The following is an 18,119-nucleotide window of genomic DNA, read 5'->3' as shown; positions in this document are numbered from 1 at the left end:
TTGCCAAGGATGCAACTGCTTCTGACTTTGTGAAAAAGAACCATTATGGACTAAACCAAATGGTGTAGTCTAGTACGGATTTTACAGAACAAATCCTTTTATTAAGGGAATTTGTTCTATGAAGTTTGGATTCAGTCAAAGGGCCACACTTGAGGACCTTGAGGGCCACATGTGGTCTTGAGGCCGAAGGTTTCCCACCTTGGCTAAGCTATGCTGTGGGACCTCCAGCAACTTGACCACTGTATAACACTCTCACCAGGGACACACACAAAACACCTTGAATATCCGAATCAGGAGGTTTTACTTTATGAAAAGGCAATGAAAAGTCATTAAAAATTTCTAAGTAAAGGAATGATACCCTAGTTCAGGCTCAAAATCACCTAATTGATATCCCTGTCTCTTGTCCCTCTTTTATGCCAGCTATTTTCCACACAGTGGCCAAATTTTTTATCCTAAAGCAGAGATCTAGCTGTGTCCCTCCTAAGAAGTTTCTGTGACTCCCCATTCCTTGATAACAGCTAGAATTTATGTAGCACTTCCAGGACTTCAAGCACTTTAAATAGGTTATTTCCATTGTTCCTTACAATTACCCCAAAGCAGCTACTATTTTTCTCATGCCTGGGATGCTCTTCCTCCACTCCAATTGCTGACCTCCCTGGCTTCCTTTAAGAGCCAATTAAAATCCTACCTTCTGTAGGAAGCCTTCCCCGAATGCTTCTTAATTCCAGTGCTTACCCTCTTTTAGTTATTTCCTATTTCTCCTGTATACATTTGTTTGCATGTTGTCTTCCCCATTAGAGTATAAACTCTTAGGACAGGGATTGTCTTTTATCTCTTTTTGTATCCCTGGCACTTAGCTGCACATATTTGGAGCTTAATAAATGTTTTCTGAATGAACTTGGCCCACTTATTTCTTGTACATGACATATTCCACTCCTGACCTCTGTGCCTTCATGTAAGCTGTCTCCCTGTGTCCAGAAATGTCCTTCTTCCTCACTTTCACCCCTTGGAAATACAAGGTCCCTTTAAAGCTCAGTTCAAGCACCAGTCTCTTCTAGAGGTCTTTCCCTCATTCCTTCTCTCATTAGTCCTCATTTGCTCACCCTCCAAAATCACCGTATCCCGATATTTATTTATATGTAAATGTTTTGTATCTATCAGATAAGCTCCTTGAAGCCAGAAACTGTCTTGCTTTTGTATTTGTATCTGCAATCCTAGCACAGGCACACAGGAGATACTTAATAAATAGTGAGTAACTGATTTATTGATAGTGGTAGATTAAGAGTATTTGAGCAACAGTGTTGAGATTGGAGGGCATAGACTAAAGGGAGAAAGCGATCATAATGGTGTAAATGAAAAAGATAAGAGGGCCTAGCTGAGGATGATAGCAATGAGAATAGAGAGGAGGAGACATATGCAAGAGAAATTGTAAAAGCAGAAATGACAGATCTCGTGGAAATTTTGCCATGAACAATATAGGGCCTTTAGACATTCAGTAATGTGAGCCATACTTGCATGATAACTTTTCTATGACACTGAGGCTAGTAAAGGAACAAGTCAAATATAAATATAAAAAAGACAATGTACAAACGCAATAGAAGTGATGTCAGTCTTCAAGGTGTATGAAATTCTATATCCATTATTTTACTCATATATAAACTGTCAAAGAGATTATAAACCTACTTCTTTAGTGCACTATGATTTTTTTCTTCCATGTAGTCAGGTCAAATCTCATCATAGTGAAGGGAAAGAATTGTCTGATTTTTGTTTGCTTATTTGGACTAGAATTTTGTACACTTAAATAAGTGGGACATCAGCTGGGCTTTAGAAGCCATTTTGTTGTACAAAGGACTTCATTTTAATGTAATTGGTTCAATAGGATTAGACACATTGGTTATTTTCAAAAATTTAAGTTTATGGCCTACTCTTCATTGTGATTAATGTCTCTCCTTGAAGGTCTTGGCACTTCAAATTTAACATGCCCAAACAGAAGATATTATATTCCCCCCACCCTGTATTGGCGATCAAGATGGGCTCTTAGCACTTATTCAACCAAGTGCCCTTGAAGAGTTTGGCCTTTATCTCCTTGATTAAATTAGGTAACTAAGGTGGGGCTCCAGGTGGGGCCCATGAAGGGAGGTCTGATTATATCTTCTCTCCCAAGTAGGCCCCAAACCCTTAGCTATTAGATGCTAAGTCAATGTGGGCATGAAGCCCTCAAGGTCCTAGGGGGAGGTGCTAACTCCAGAACCAATAGTAAGAGCTTAAGTTCTGATCATTCAGATGACGTTTGATGATGGCTAAAGAGTGCATAAAAAGAGAAGACAGAGCTATTTGCTTAGGGCTCTCACTCTTGGTTGTGCAGCTGATGTGGAGACTCCGGGCTGCTGTAGTTAAGAGCCCTCCAACTGGTAAACGTGGATGTTTGGACTTTGTTAAACTCTGGTAACTATGCTTTGAGATTTGAATCAGACAAGGTCTGTCGATGTTTGTAATTTGTTTGTATTTGCTCTGAAGTTCAGGGTGCTGGCTTTTTCCCCTGAACTAAGTGAATGATATTTGTATAGTGGATTAAAGTAAAATTGTAAACCCCTTAACATTGCTTTCCTTAGTAAAGCAGATCAAAAGAGCCTGGGCTTGCAGCATTCTGTGAGCTGGTTGTTGTTGGTTTTACATTTCCATAGCAGCTGCTAGCTGAATTGTTACAACACACCCTCACCCCATCCTTATTCCCCAAATTCTGATTTCTGTTGAGGATATCAACATCCTTCTAATCACCCCAGGTTCACAATCTTGAAGTCATCCTTGACTTTTCTATTTTTGGTAGCCCCCCTATATCCATTTAGTTGTCAAGTGTTTTTGATTCTACCCCACAACATCTCTCACATCTAGCCAGTTCTCTTTACCCACCCAGCCTCTTTATCTTAGTTTAGACAAGATAATAAGGAAAAAATAAATTTTCCTAATTGATCTTAACATTTTTGTATCTTATATTGTTTGTCCCTTATAATAAATTTTGGTGAGAGGAGTATAATATTTTGGGGCATATAAAATTATTAACTATCACATCTTCCCCTATGTCAAAGGTGCCAGTATGTATCTATGATCCTGAACTTTTCATCACCTCCAAAATATAGGAAAGCTTCAAACACCTCTGGAAACATTCTGAGATGGAATTTCAATCAGGCAAGGCCAAGAATAAAATACTTTAAAGCGATTACTGGGAATGTGGATGCTAGTAACAATGATGGAGGTAAGAATATCTTTATGCTGACAAGCTAGAGAGGACCAACCTAAAAGGCTGGGGGGTTATCTTCATCTCTGACTATGAGGGTGCCTCAATCTTTGACACAGGAAAATAGGAAAGTGTTGAGAGAGTGTTAAGTATAAAGTTGTCACTTCTTCATAATCTCTCAGTTAGAATGAACCTCATAGATTATTTCAAACTATATTTGAACAGGAATCCCTTTTTCAGTGTATCTGATCACTCTTTCCCTAATCCTAAAATACTCTCTTTTCCTAAGAAGCCTATAAAATATAGATAATAATAGTACCTACATCCCAGAGTTGTTTTGAGTATCAAACGAGATAATGTTTGTAAAGTACTTAACACAGCAACTGACAAATAGTAGGCACTTGATGAATGCTTGGAGCTGCTAGCTTGGCTCAGTGGATAGAGTACGTGGTCTGGAGTCAGAAACACTCATCTTCCGGAGTTTAAATCTGACCTCAGACACTTTCTGTCTGTGTAATCCTGAGCAAGTCACTTAACCCTGTTTGCTTCAGTTTCTTCCTCTGTAAAATGAGCTGGAGAACGAAATGACAAACTCCTCCAGTATCTTTACCAAGAAAACCCCAAATGGGGTCACAAAGAGGTGGACATGACTACACAACAATGAATGCTTGTTCCCATCCCTTCCCACTCCACTTTTTCTCCTAAGACCTTAGGCAGCTTTCTGAATGACCTGGTTTGTGAGACTTCCTAGGGATATATGCAATGCATGGGAACACAACAGTTAGACACACATGGAAAGCTATTCCAAAACACCAAATTGGAAGATATTCTGCTCAGCAGAGAAGAAATTTCACTTGTCCACCCTGAGCTATCTTTCCAAGGTAATCAGCTTTTAAGCTGATGAGCCAGAAAAGAATGAACACCAGCTCAGAGAGATTCAGAATCTCCTGCCTTTTTCTTCTGCCTAGAGGCAAGTTAAGAGTACTAAAGAGGCCGAGCTTTTCTTAGGATTCTTGGCATCTCCAGCTCTTACCTCCCACAGCTCAACTGCCCTGCTTTCCTGATCGTGGTAACAAAGAAGGTAGTTTAAACTTAGCTTCTTCAGAAACCACCTTCCCTGGAGTTACCCTGGTCCAGGATTTGGCTGGTGATAATTACTAAGTCTTTCTTAGTCCTGACACATGAAGTTTGTATTAGCCAGGATCGACCACAGTCCTTTGCTTCATATAATTGTATGAGTCAGTGCTTGAGGGAACTTAGGCTCTAAGAATAAACCCCAATTCTGCTACTTACTACCAGGGTAGCCTTGGGCAAATCACTTAACCTCTCCGTCTCAGTTTCCTTAGGAATATAATGAGAGTATTGGACCATATGATCTCTAAGACCTACATCTTACGATCTTTGCTTGAAGACCTCAAGTGCTCCAACCAAGCAAGGGCTGGATGACTACTGATTGGATATATTGTCTAATATAGGGGATCCTTGTTCAGTTGTGGATTTCACTGTGAGACCTGTGAGGTCCCTTGTAATTTTGAGACTCTGAAATTATGAAATTTATGATCGACACACTCATAGGTTTAGAGCTAGGAGTGTTTTCAGAGGTCATCTAGTCCAGTTTTCTTATTTTAAAAATGAGGAATTGAGGCCAAATGAGCTTTAATGTATTAGCCAAGGTAACAGGGAATTAGCATCAGAAATGAGATTTGAACCCAGGTCCTTTGACTCCAAAGGCAGCCACCCTCTAATCCTCTCAATTTACTAATGAGGAAACTGAGGTCCAAAGAGGTAAGATAATTTGCCTAGAGTCACACAAGTCCCCTGACTCAGAATCTAATTTTTTTTAAAAAAATTTACATCATCTACCTCCTTGACAGACTCTGAAGAGGAATCAGCTGCATATCCCACCTCAGAGAGGCTCTGCAGCTGTTCCTAATTAAGTTATCCTCAGTGTGTTAAAGAAAATAAAAGTCTTCCATTTCTGGTAATCATTGGAATAGGGATGATTAAAAAGCTGGCCCTTGTATGTTACTATGTTGAAAGTGGAGGTTGAGTGTGTAGACAACAGTATGTGGACAGAATTAGTTATTATACTTGGAGTGATGGTGGGGAGGGAAGGAGGGAGAGAGAGAGAGAGAGAGAGAGAGAGAGAGAGAGAGAGAAAGAAAAACTTCAGTGGTTCCCTATTGCCTACAGAACAACATACAAACTCCTCTGTTTGGAATGTAAAGCATTTCACCATCTGGCTAAACCTATCTTTCTAGGCTTATTATGCATTGCTCTGCCTCCCCTCAAACAATATTCATTGCATATATTCCATCTCCCATTTCTTTGCTTTTTCATAGGCTGTCCTCCTTTTCTGGAATATTCTTCTTCCTCACACCCAATTTCCCTTTAAGTTTCTGCTCAAATTCTACTTCCTACAGGAAGTGTTTCCCCCCTCTCCAAGTTGTTTGTGTTTCTCACCCTCACAGTTTGTCTTTATTTTTAGGTGGTTTGTATCTATGTGGATACATTTTTTTTAAATCCCCAATAGAATGTAAACTCTTTGAGGGCAGGCGTTATTTTGTTTTTTTGTTCTTTATATTCCAAGTGCTGGCACCTAGTATGTATTTAATTCATACTTAGTGAATGAAATTGAAGCTATTATATAGAGGATATTCCAAAAGTCTTTAAACTGTACAAAGACTTTGGGACACCTTATATATGTGAACCGAGGCACACAGATTTAAGTGAGGTGCTCAGTGGCACGCAGCTAATAAGAATTAAAAGCTCCTCAGATATCAGAGCTTTTACAACTCCTTGAGGGAAGGGACTTTGTCTGACAAACTCTATCTCTCTCCTAGTGCCTAGCAGCACATAGGGATTGCTTAATGAAGTGGGCTGCTTCGTACATCCCCAGTAAGTGGTGATCCAGTCTTTCCCAGAGCCTCCCTCTCCCCCTGACAGGACAGACCACAGTGAATAGGTTGACACTAGTTCTCCAAGAACAACTGATACCTGTCCAACTTATGCGCATTCAAGAGAAAAAGATTTTTTTCTGAGGGATGCAAATTCCGATGAAAGAGAACTACAAATATATAGGGTACCTGTCCTAAAGTCAAACTTTCATTTGTTACTCAAATGAAAGGCCTGATAACTTTGACAGGGTGTTTTCTAAATGAGATGAATGAAGGCTAATGCATCACAAAATATCTGACTGAAGCATGAAAAATGGCAGATGGTTGTCATGTCAAGTCATTGATTTTTTACTAAAAATTGAAAAATAGCAGTGAGAGACTAGATGGTTTATTTATTTCAAGTTAGGACCTGGTAGAGGCATCAAAACAATCACCATTGTTGGTATAATGTATAATAGAGTTATGTTCAAGTCACTCAAGAGTTCAGTTATTAAAGCTCAAGGAGATTTCCTTGAAGTTTAGAAAAACACTTTTTAATCTTCACTGAGTGTCGTTTTGTACTCACAAAAGAGTATAACTAGAAAAAGTCCATTTGTTCCTCAAATCATAATAAAAACATAAATACATTGCTTTTTAGTATCAAGTAATATGAAAATAATATTATTTTATATAGGATTACATGGTGGGAGGGAGCCCTTTTGGGAGAAAGGAGGAGAGGAAGAAGAAGGATGGATCATAGAGTCCCTTCACCTGACCCCATCAGCCTGAATTAACAAGCATTCATGTGCTTCTAAAGTAAAGGCAATTTTAAATTCTGTTTACACCAGTCTGGTGCTTCATAGCCACAATGCATAGATCTTTTACTCCTGTACTCAACTACTATCAGTTGGTTCTTTGGTATATTTGTGGGAAGGATGTTGGGGAGAGATAGGTCATCAAGGGAAGGTTATACAAGGTAGATTGGTGTAAAGCAAATTCAGTATAACATAATCAAAAGGAGGTTTGAGTCCAGACATCTTCAGGCCATAGAAGCCTGTAGCACAATTGACCCAACTCAGTCAAGATTTATTAAGCATCTGCTGTGTGTGAAGCATTATGCTAAGCACTAGGGGACAATACAAATTTATTTATGATAAAGTCTTCAAATGTCTTTAGTAGAGTACTAACTTGTGAGTCAAAAAGATGATAAGCTAACTCAGTCTTAGGCTACATTAAGAGACCTAGGACAAATGAGGTGATAGTTCCTTTGTATTATGCCTTGGTCAGAGCACTAGACTAGATGACCTTGAATGGTCGTCAATGTCTAAATCTATGGTTTTAAGTTTCAGAGAGACAACTTTAGACTTGATGTATGCGATAATTTCCTAACATGTAAAACTATCTCATTAATGAAAGGTCTTCAAGTAGAAACAAGTTTGTGATGCTGTAAGGAGATTCCTATGCAGTCAATCAAACAAAAAGTATTTATTAAACACTTGCTATGCTCAAGCAAGGGTTGAACTACAGGATCACTGAAGTCCCTTCCAATTCTACGATTTGGTGACTATGCTGCTTTTGCTGTGTCTACTTGTTCTGTCGGTTCTTTGAGAGTAGGCATTGTTTCATTCTTTCTATTTCCAGTGCACTTAATAAATGCTTGTTTATTGATTGTTTTGGCTGGCAAATAGAGTGTATCAAATGAAATGATGAGATAAGGATATAAAACCTGCCGTACTTCCAAATTATTGAGATCATAACCAATATGTGCCTAAGAAATACAGGGTGACAGAGATATCCATCCTTTGTTATTTTTCCATTGGTAAGAGTGCATAACTTGGAGTCAGTAGAAGTCTGGGGCCACTACGACATTGATTACTTGTGAGACTTTGAAAAAGTCTGGATCTGCTAAGTGGGAATAATGATACTCAACAACTTCCTAATTTGTTTGCTGTGATAGAAGTACTCGATAAATCTTAAAACACTGCAGAAATATCATTATTAAAGTACTACAGGAATATCGATTATTATTGCTCATCATACAATGGGACAGGCATTTGTTAACCCATTTGTTCAACTACATATTCATGTAGTGCTTACTGCTGTAATGTCTTGTGGTGTATTGTGGAATCCCTGCTCCCAGAGAACATATATCTTAGTATGGAAGGATAAGGAAAATAGACAAATGCAAGATAGAAACTATGACTCATATGTGAGATATACACAAAGTGCTACTAGAGTTCACAATAGGAAGAGGAAACATTCATTATGTTCTTTTTTGTTGGGGCATGGGAGGCAGAAAAGAGCAGAGAAGGCCCAACAGTGGAACTTGATCTTACAGGATAGATAGGACTTTGGCAGGTAGGAATTGGAAGGTAGATGTTTTAGGTGAAGCAAACAATTGTGAGTAAGTTACGGAAGTGAGAAAGTGCAGTGTATTGTGGGGAAACAGCAAATAAGCTAGTCTAGCATGATATGTCTCAGACAATAGTGAATAGAATATGACTGGAAGGGTAGGTAAGGGTTAGTACATGACATTGATAATCTTGAAGCTAGAAAGAAAAATTACAAGTTGGGAAGAAAAGTGGAAAATAAGTTAGGAGGATATAATCCAGGAAATATATATATATATATATATGTATATATAATATTACATATATACAAATATAGAATATATACAAGATATCTAATAATTCAGGAAAGAGATTATGAGGGATGGGAGTGGAAAGAGGAGGATGGACATGACCTATATTAGCAATAAAATTGTTCAGTCATTTCAGTTGTGTCTGACTCTTCATGGGGTTTTCAGGGCAAAGATACTAGAGTGATTTGCTATTTCCTTCTCCAGCTCATTTCTGAGGCAAACAGAATTAAGTGATTTGCCTACAGTCACACAACTAGGAAGTATCTGAGGCTGAATTTGAACTCATAAAGATGAGTCTTTGTGATTCCAAGCCCAGCACTGTATCACCTAGCTGCCCTAACAAAGTTGTTAGGGTTTGGCAAAGGCTTAAAAGTAAGAAAGGGAATAAGGATGAAAGATTACAGCAGAACAGTAGTGATAGGAACATAAATCAAGTCAGCACAAAGAACCCTAGAAGTGAAGTCAGATGTCCTGCTTTAGTTACTAGTTGTATGACCTTAGGTCATTCATTTCACCCATACTGGACTAATTCAAGAATGCGCAGAGTGGAAAGGGCATCCGATTTAGTGTCAGAAAATCTGAGTTTGTATCTCGATTTACTGTTTTACAGTAAATCTGTGATTTACTGATAGTTTGACTTTGGACAAATCACCTTCTTTGTGTCTCAGTTTCATCTTCTGTAAAATGAAGGCCTTAGATTTAATGAAATCTATGGTCTGTTGTAGCTGTAAATCTGTGACTCTAAGAGATGAAGTCAAGGGCCTTTTCCAGTTCTACAAAGTCTTCACTTCTGAGCTGTTTGGGAGTGTGATGGGAGGGGGAGATGAGAACTTAATTTTTGACATATTAAATTTGTGGTGTCAGTAAGATATACAGATGGTGATTTTCAACAGGCAGTTAGATTATAGGTTTGAATCAGAGAAAGGACTTTCTTTGGTAGTAAGCATATAGATCTGGAAGTCTTCTGTCTTCAGCACTGACAGCTGAAGTCACAGAAATGTATGACATCACCAATGGAGAAAGCAAGAAGAGAGAAGAGAGGGGAAGAGAAAATGAAATCTTGGGTGAATACTCCCATGTTGGGGATGGACATGAAGAGAAGGGGTCATGATACCTAATGGCTTTCCTCCCTAATCTTGTTATGATCACATTAAATTCTCAAAATGCATGTCTGCAGGGGGTGGGAATTGTGGATGTCCAGCTGTTTCATCTTTGTTGCCAAAATGGAGACTAGATCTGGTATCATTTACAAGCATGGGCTAAACAGCTTGGACATGATTGAATTCCATTCCTCTACAACTACTCAACCATAAAGCAGGGAGTACAAAGCAACTGAAAGGGGATGAGGTCACTCCAGAGTACTGCAGTTCACCTTTGCAAAATACATCTATTGAATTTAGTTTCCAATTCAGGTCTAGAAGGGGAAAAGAGATTAATATTTTTTTGTGAAGCAAGTAGGTTTTTACATTTTTCTCAAGGTTTATCCATTCTAGCCAAATTTCCATACCATTGAGTTAATACTGAAAAGTTATTTTTGTGAGCTAACAAAACTTGAATTCCCCATAAAGTTAGAATGTTAAGCCTTTTTGCTTTCCAAAAAGAGCAGAAATGAGCATGCTTGTCCTCAATTCCATGTCTCAAGACCAACTCCAGCCATCTAACAAGGTAGAGAAGACCATTTAATGAGCCTTGAAGCAGTCACAAACTCAAGAATTGTATTTATAGAGTGATTTACGAACTGCTTTACATACTTTACCTTACTGGAGTCTCACAAGAGCCCTGTGAGGTACATGCTGTTATTATTCCCATTTCACAGATGAGGGAATTGGGACTGAAAATGGGTAGTGAATTCTCCAGGGTTAGGTAGTTAGTAAATGTCTGAGGACAAGGATAAGGACTGGACCATTAGAAGGGTCCTTCCACATGTGAGCTCCTGGTGGTCAGAGATAATTTTTGCCTTTCTTTGTATTCCCAGGGCTTAGCACACTGCCTGGCATATGGTGACATTTAATAAAGACTTAGAGAATGATTGACTAGACCTGTTATTTCATTGACATAGGGAACTCTCAGATGTGGAATCTCCACCAGTACAGGTAAACACCTAATCTTCAATTTATAGTCTCAATTACTAGAGTTATTAGAGGTGTCAAATATGGCCCGGGGGCCATGTAGCCTATAACACTCCAAAGAGCAGCTGGAACCAGATCAAGATATAATTGGGAAATATTTAACAAAATAAATAATACGAATAAAACAAGGACAACATTAATATATGGTTTTTAAAGTCAATATGCAGCCTGCAGGGAGCCTTATGTGTGGTTTAGTGGCCCCCATTTGTATTTGAGTTTCATGCTACTGGCTTAGAGCATTGTGATGAGTTGGGTCACACCTCCAGTATGTATCAAGGGAGTAACTTGAAGTCAGATCTTGCTGGCACTGAAGACAGTTCCCTCTCTGCTGTGTCACGCCGCCTTCACTTTTGCATGTATATCTGTATCTCTGCCTTTACTGCAGACTGATTTCTTCTTCCTCTAATTTTCCTGTCTTTCGTTTGCGCCTATCATACTCTATTTGTATTATACTTTTGTCATATCCCCTCTAGTATCCTTGCAGTCTCTCTGAAGCCAGATACTTTGTTATTTTTCATCTCTTTATCACCAGAACAGAGCTGAAATGTCTAGGACAGAGAGTTTAGCACATAGGAGATGCTTTATATGTGTTTTTGCGGTTGGATATAATCATCTCTTGCAATAGAGCCCCAAGTGGAATAGTTTGAACATAGCATGTTTCTTAGAGAATTAGAAGACTAGAAAAAGCTGATTTAGATTTTTAGAAGGAACCAACCACATTCAAAGGTTTAATCTAACCAAATAAACATTCTCATCTTGTTTTTTTTTTTTCCTTTATCGTTCCATTGCATCAAACCCATGTAAAACATGCTGCTGGCAAGAAGTTGAAATTGAAGTTGTTTCTTTTTTTTTTAGTGAAACCATTTGGATTCTCCCTTAACTATTAAGTCTTTCTTCTTGCTGAACGTGAACCACCATTAATTAATGCTCTAAAGACACTCTCCATCTTTTGTTTATATCCCTTTGACTAAATTTTAGTTTAAGAAGTCGTTTTCCAAAATAACTTTTATTTGCTCATGTTTTTATGGTTTCCATCACTCATATTTCTGGTTCTTCTGGGGAAGGATTAATGTGCTCATATCTACAATTTTCTCTGGCCTGGGGAAGCATGTGCACCATTGTTTCCTGTCTCTTCCAGTAGGAGTGTAGGAGGATCCCGGGAGAGGAAGCGTTTCCATATACTAATTGGCCCTGTTCTATACTTTAATAGCTAATGAGCAGAACCATGGGCATGCAGGCTTCATGAGGGAATTTCTTTTAAAATTCAATTGAGTTCAGGTGTGCTGAAAGTAGCGCCTTCCTAGCCCACAGGCATATGTATTCCTCCCCGCTGCTCTTTAGTCACACAGCCCTAAACCTCAACGTAGTCCCATGAAGCCTTGCGCCAAAGCAAGCAGATGCCAGGAGCATCTGGTTTGCAGTGTGTGATTATAGTGGTGAAGAAGTGAAGTCACCCAAAGAGCAAAATGTACTATTTTATCACCGCTGGAATTTTGGGAGGAGTCATTGAGGGAGAAAACAGGTCTGCAAGACTAGAGCTTGAAGAGTTTCAGGCAAAGTTTGTTTCCTGAAGTTTGCAAACAATCAAAGGCATGAGCTTTGCCTCTGATTTAGAAAATGCTTCTGTATTCATGACTTCTTTTCACAGATCTACAAACCTATGTTTTCTCAACACTAAAGACTTCCTTTCCCGCCACACACACACCCTTCACCACTCCTCCCCATCCCCAACCCCACCCCTTCCCTCTCCTTCCCTGATAATTTACTTAGAATGACAACTAGGAACACATCTTATCCGAGTCTAAGACTTTGAATGAGTTCTTACTAGAACTTGGGGGTGGGGTGGAGGGATGCCCTCTTTTGAGCACGTATGGATAGAATAGCTGCATAAGTTTCTGACATTAGCGCCTAAGATGGAGCAGTCAGGGCTATCTGCCCGCTCCCCTCCCCACCCCTCCCGCCACAAGATGTTGAATATTAGAAGGCACTCAAAGCATCATCTAAAATTTAGTGTTTCCTTAGACTGCAAGTGAGTTCTTTCCTGCACAGTCCCACCCTCAGAAATATCAGCTTTGTCCCTGGGCATACTCCTTCGCTGCCTCCCTCCCCTCACCAGCAACTAGTCCTTTATCAGCATAGACACTTCACATTACTTTCTTCTATCCTCCACCCCCAGCAGCATCTCAAGGGAGCTCTACCCTACTCTTGCCTTAGACACAAAAATTCAAACCCAAGTTATAGTTCTGTCTGGCAAATACCCCAGGGGAGTCTGAAGAGGAAATTAAATTCTAAAATCCTCTCAGTGCTTGCAGTTTCAATAACCACAAAGGGGTTAAAGTAGTATCATGTAATGAATGCTGGATTTAGAAGCAGATTAGCTGTAATTCTAGTCTTTTGACTTCTTATCTGTATGACCTTAGATAGGTCACCTCATTTCCTTAAGACCTGTTTCCTTCGTTAAAAAATGGGGGTGATATTTCTCTTACCTATATCACAGGTCCAAGATGAGGATCAATTGACACAATTTATGTAAAATGTTTTGTAGTTTTAAAATTCTTTGATACTTCGATGGGCCTGTGGTTTCATCAGTCTATATTCCTTCCAATGATGCCGACCACAGCCTATCTATACTTGCCTATCTTTCCTGACTTTTGTCCATGTTTTTCCATAAATCCAACTCCCATTACTCTTAACGCTCATGCACCCTACTTCTCCTCACTTAACTTCTACACAAGCTCCCAAACTACTTCTTTATGAGGCAAGAATTAGTTTTGCCAGGTAGTTTTCAGTCTTTAGTGTTGAAAAAACATGACCTCATAGCAACAGCTCCACACAAGCCTTGAAGAGATCTTCCTTCAACTCTACCCATTCCCTCCCCGCCCCCCCACTTGACATTCCCAGCATATCAATCTATGCCTTCCTGATTACCTTGTCACTTAGCAGGGTCCCCTCAGAGAGTGGACAATGTGCTACAGGACAGTGACTGGTAACATCTTTCCTTTCCTCCACTTTCATTTTTTAGGGAACAGAATGAATGACATAGATGATCAGGCATCCATGTGTTGTGATTTGTATCACAGTTCTAATTACATTTGTCCTTCTCTGAGCCCACTGCCTTCCAAATTTTCCAATTTCTGTTTAGTACCAACATCCTTCAAATTGTCCGGCTTTTCGTACTAAGCATCATCCCTACCTCCTCACTTTCACCCACCCCACATACACAAGCAGTTGCCAAGTGTGATTTCTATTTCCACAACATTTTTCCTATCTGTCTCCTTCTCTCCACACATCATCCCTTTAGCTCACGTCCTCATCACCTCTTCACTGCCCTCTTGTAATGGTCTCCTAAGTGGTGTCTCTGCCTCAGCCTTTCACCGTTCCAAGCCATCCTCCACATACCTGCCAAAGTGATTTTCCTAAAGATAGTCTGACCATGTGATTTGCCACCTCCTTTTTCAAGACTCTCCAGTGTCTTCAGATTGACTATTGCATCAAATATAAAGTTTTCTGGCATTTAAAGTTCTTTGTCATCTGTATTCAGCCTACCTTTTCAGTCTTATTGCATGCCATTTACCTTCTTGCATGCTTTAGTCTAGCCAAACCAGCATTCTTGACATTCCTCACATTCATACAAAACACATCTAAAATACCCAAACACTAAAAGGAAACCAAGGCATGATGCCATACATTAAGCAGAATCCAGTATAGGCAGAGGAACAGACTTAAGGTTAAAACTTTTTGCTAAGCTGAAATTAGAGAAATATAACTCAGGCTAAAGAGCTGTTATTTATGTTCACTGATTATGGTGGTTATGTTATATATCTTCAAAAAAGTAATTCGCCTCCTTAGTTAACTACATTGATCAAATTAATTCTATAATCAATTCCTAATAAAGTAACATTTACAAATTGGCCATATCCGCCAAGTCATATACAAAGTTGTGTTTTTCCTAATTGAAACATAGTCAATCATATTGCTTTCACAAAATAAAATTACTATTTATATTTTCGTGAAAACAAAAAGGTTTTATAGAAAAATAATATTTCATCTTATATTATTTTTCATTTTCAGTGCTTGTGCATTTTTATAATATACTTTTACATTATGTATTTTATAATATAGTTGTTCATCTACACACTATACATATATGCACATACATATACACATATTCATATACAAATATATACACATATATGTATATGAGTTCTTGTGTATATGTACATATGTATATGTATACACATATGCATATATATTTAGGGGTGGATGCTTAAAGATTTTTACTGATAGAATATGAAATCAAAAAAGTTTGGAATCACTGGGGTCTATGATCTCAGAGTTTCCTTCTAGATTTTACAATCTAGCATAAGTATCAAATTTTCCCATACAACCTCCTGTGGGGTTTGTCAGGCTTCACTTCATTTTGCTCAGGCAGGCAGGAGGGTACCTTTCCTGGAATTATGAACTGAATCAGTAACTGAGACAAAACTAGAACCTGGAGTCATCTGAGATCTAGTTGCTGTAATTGTCCAATGAGCTGTTGTTTCTCATCCTTTCTACTTCTCTCAAGGTCTCTGGGTTTGTTTTTTTTCTGTCAATATTTTGAACTTATTACCTTGCATTTTTGATGTCCTTTAAAGTATTTCATTCGTGTAAATGTACAAAACATTTGAGAAAATGCTGTGATTAAAACTAGTACTGTCTTCTTGCCAAAAGTAGAAAGGCTGACAGTTTGACAGGCAATGGTCTCTAAGCCTTGGGTTCCCTGGGGTTTCAAACACTTTGTTTCCAGTAGGAAACAAGGTATCAGAAGGAGAGAGTCATGTAGGGATTTGCTAAGTAGCAGGTGGAAGTGGTTTCTCAAAGTTGGGGGAATTTATAAAAAATGAATTCACTCATTCAACAAATATTTATCAGGTAGTAGCTACGGCAAAGGCATGCTGTTTGGTGCCAGGCTCTGTGGGAAAAAGAAGTTTAGATAATAATACACAAATTCACAGAATACTGGGACACTCTGAATATTTAGCTTAGAATGTCCAGGACATTTAATTCAATTTCCTTATTGAAGCTTATGAAATAAAAAAAAAATGAAGAAAGTACCATCAAAGGTCACTTTCTTTTTTTGGGGGGGGGATGACTAGGCCTATTAGTTCATCATTATAAGGAGATTCTAAGGGAGGCATCCCCCTCTACCATGGCTGATGAGCTCCCTCTTTGCTATTTAGTGTTCCAGAATTGCCTGAGCCACTAAGAGGTTAAATGACTTGACAGTATGTGTAAGAGAGGGGCCTTGAAGCCAGGTTTTTGTGTCTGAAATTGCTTTTTATATCCTATGCTCACCGCCCTTTAAGGCCAAATTTACATAGGATTTTATGCTTAAGAAGCACTTTACATCCATTATTTCACTGGATCTTCACTAGGGAGGGCAATTATTATTACTATTCTCATTTTCCAGGTGAGGAAACTAAGGATCAAAGAAATAAGTGACTTGTCTAAAGTCAAGCAGCTAAGTGGAAGAAGAACTCTTTCTTGATTCCCAGTATCCTTCCATCATTAAGACAAGTAAACAAGCAAGGATTGGATCTGGGTTTAGGACTTTAGACTTTAACATGCTTAAGTCATTTAATCTTCATAACAACTCTGGAAATGTAGATTTTGTTTTTTTGTAAGTAAAACGATAAATGTGTCCCTTTCTCGGGACAGTATTCTAAGAATTCACCTAGGACAACCAATTCATTTTGCAGACTAGAAAACTGAGGCCCAGAGAAGAAAAATACTTTGCCCCAGGTCAAATCCAGTTACTGATAAAGGTGGGACTTGGATCCCAGTCCTGTCTTCGAGTCGAAGTCTCTTTTTATAGAATCATAGGATTTAGAGACGAAAGACTCCTTATATAGATGGGAAGTAGCAGCACATCCAGAACTCAATCCTCAGGTCTCCTATATGCTTTTCTAATACACTTTCCTTTACGTTAGGTTGTTTTCACCTCTATATGAGTAATAACACCAATAATGGAATTTATATAGTTCTTTAAGGTTTGTAAAGTGCTTTACAGGTGTGAGAGCTAAGTGGCACAGTGGGTAGAGTGCCAGGCCTGGAGTCAGGAAATTATTGTTCAGTCATTTTAGTAGTATCTGACTATTCCTGACACCATTTGAGGTTTTCTTGGCAAAGATCCTAGAGTATCCGGAGATTTGAACTCATGAAGATAAATTTTCATGGCTCCAGGCTCAGTGTTCTGTCCATTGTACCACGCAGTACCACTTAGAAGCCCAGGAAAACCTGAGTTCAATTCCAGCCTCAGATAATTACCAGCTATGTGGCCCTGGGCAAGTCACTTAACCCTGTTGGCCTCAGTTTCCTCATTTGTAAAATGAGCCAGAGAAGGAAATGGCAAACTGACAAATGACTCCAGTATCTTTGACAAGAAAACCCCAATGGGGTCATGAAGAGTCAGATACAACTGAAAACAACTAAAGAACAACAAAGTACAGGTATTATCTCATTTGCTTCTCACAGCTGCCCTATAAGGTAGGTGTTATGAGGAAATGGAAATAGAAGTTAAGAGGGTTGTCCAGGGTCACACATCTAGTAGGTGTCTGTAGCAGGATTTGAACTCAGGTCTTCCTGACTTCAAATTGAGTATTCTATGTACTATTCCACTTAGGTGCCTAATGAGAATATCCTAACTTCAAGTAGTTGAAGACAACTAAGATAAAACACAGTAAATGTGATGAAACTAACAGAACAAAAATACAATAAAACTCCACAAAGTTTTATTAAGGACCTAGTCCATGCAGAGTGCAGTTGGCAGTGCAGGGGTACAGACAAAAACTTTTAAGATGCAGTCTCTCCATTCATGAAGCTTATAATGAATTAAACCATCCACTACAATGTTTCAGAATCCAAGTATTTTTAATGACCAAACATGAAGGCACATCAACCTTCTTGGACAACATTGCTTCCATAGGACAAAATATTTTCCCAAGATTTCCCATTAATTTTGAAGCCAATAACAAAAATGGGAAACTTAGGACTTTTTAAATTTAATGATATATTAGGGGCAGACTAGTCTTGCTGTTTTTCAGCTTTAGAATCTTTGTTGAAGAAAAACTCATTCCTCAGCATGAGTAAGAGTCTCCTAATGGCTGTGAGCATGTGCCAAGGGATGATATCTTGCAAAACAATAAGGAAGAGCAAAGGCATCGGGCACCTGTTACACTTTTCTAGTTTTATAGCTC

This window comes from Trichosurus vulpecula, chromosome 3 (genome assembly GCF_011100635.1).
Source record: "Trichosurus vulpecula isolate mTriVul1 chromosome 3, mTriVul1.pri, whole genome shotgun sequence".
NCBI lineage: Eukaryota > Metazoa > Chordata > Mammalia > Diprotodontia > Phalangeridae > Trichosurus > Trichosurus vulpecula.
Note: the sequence above shows the minus strand (reverse complement) of the source record.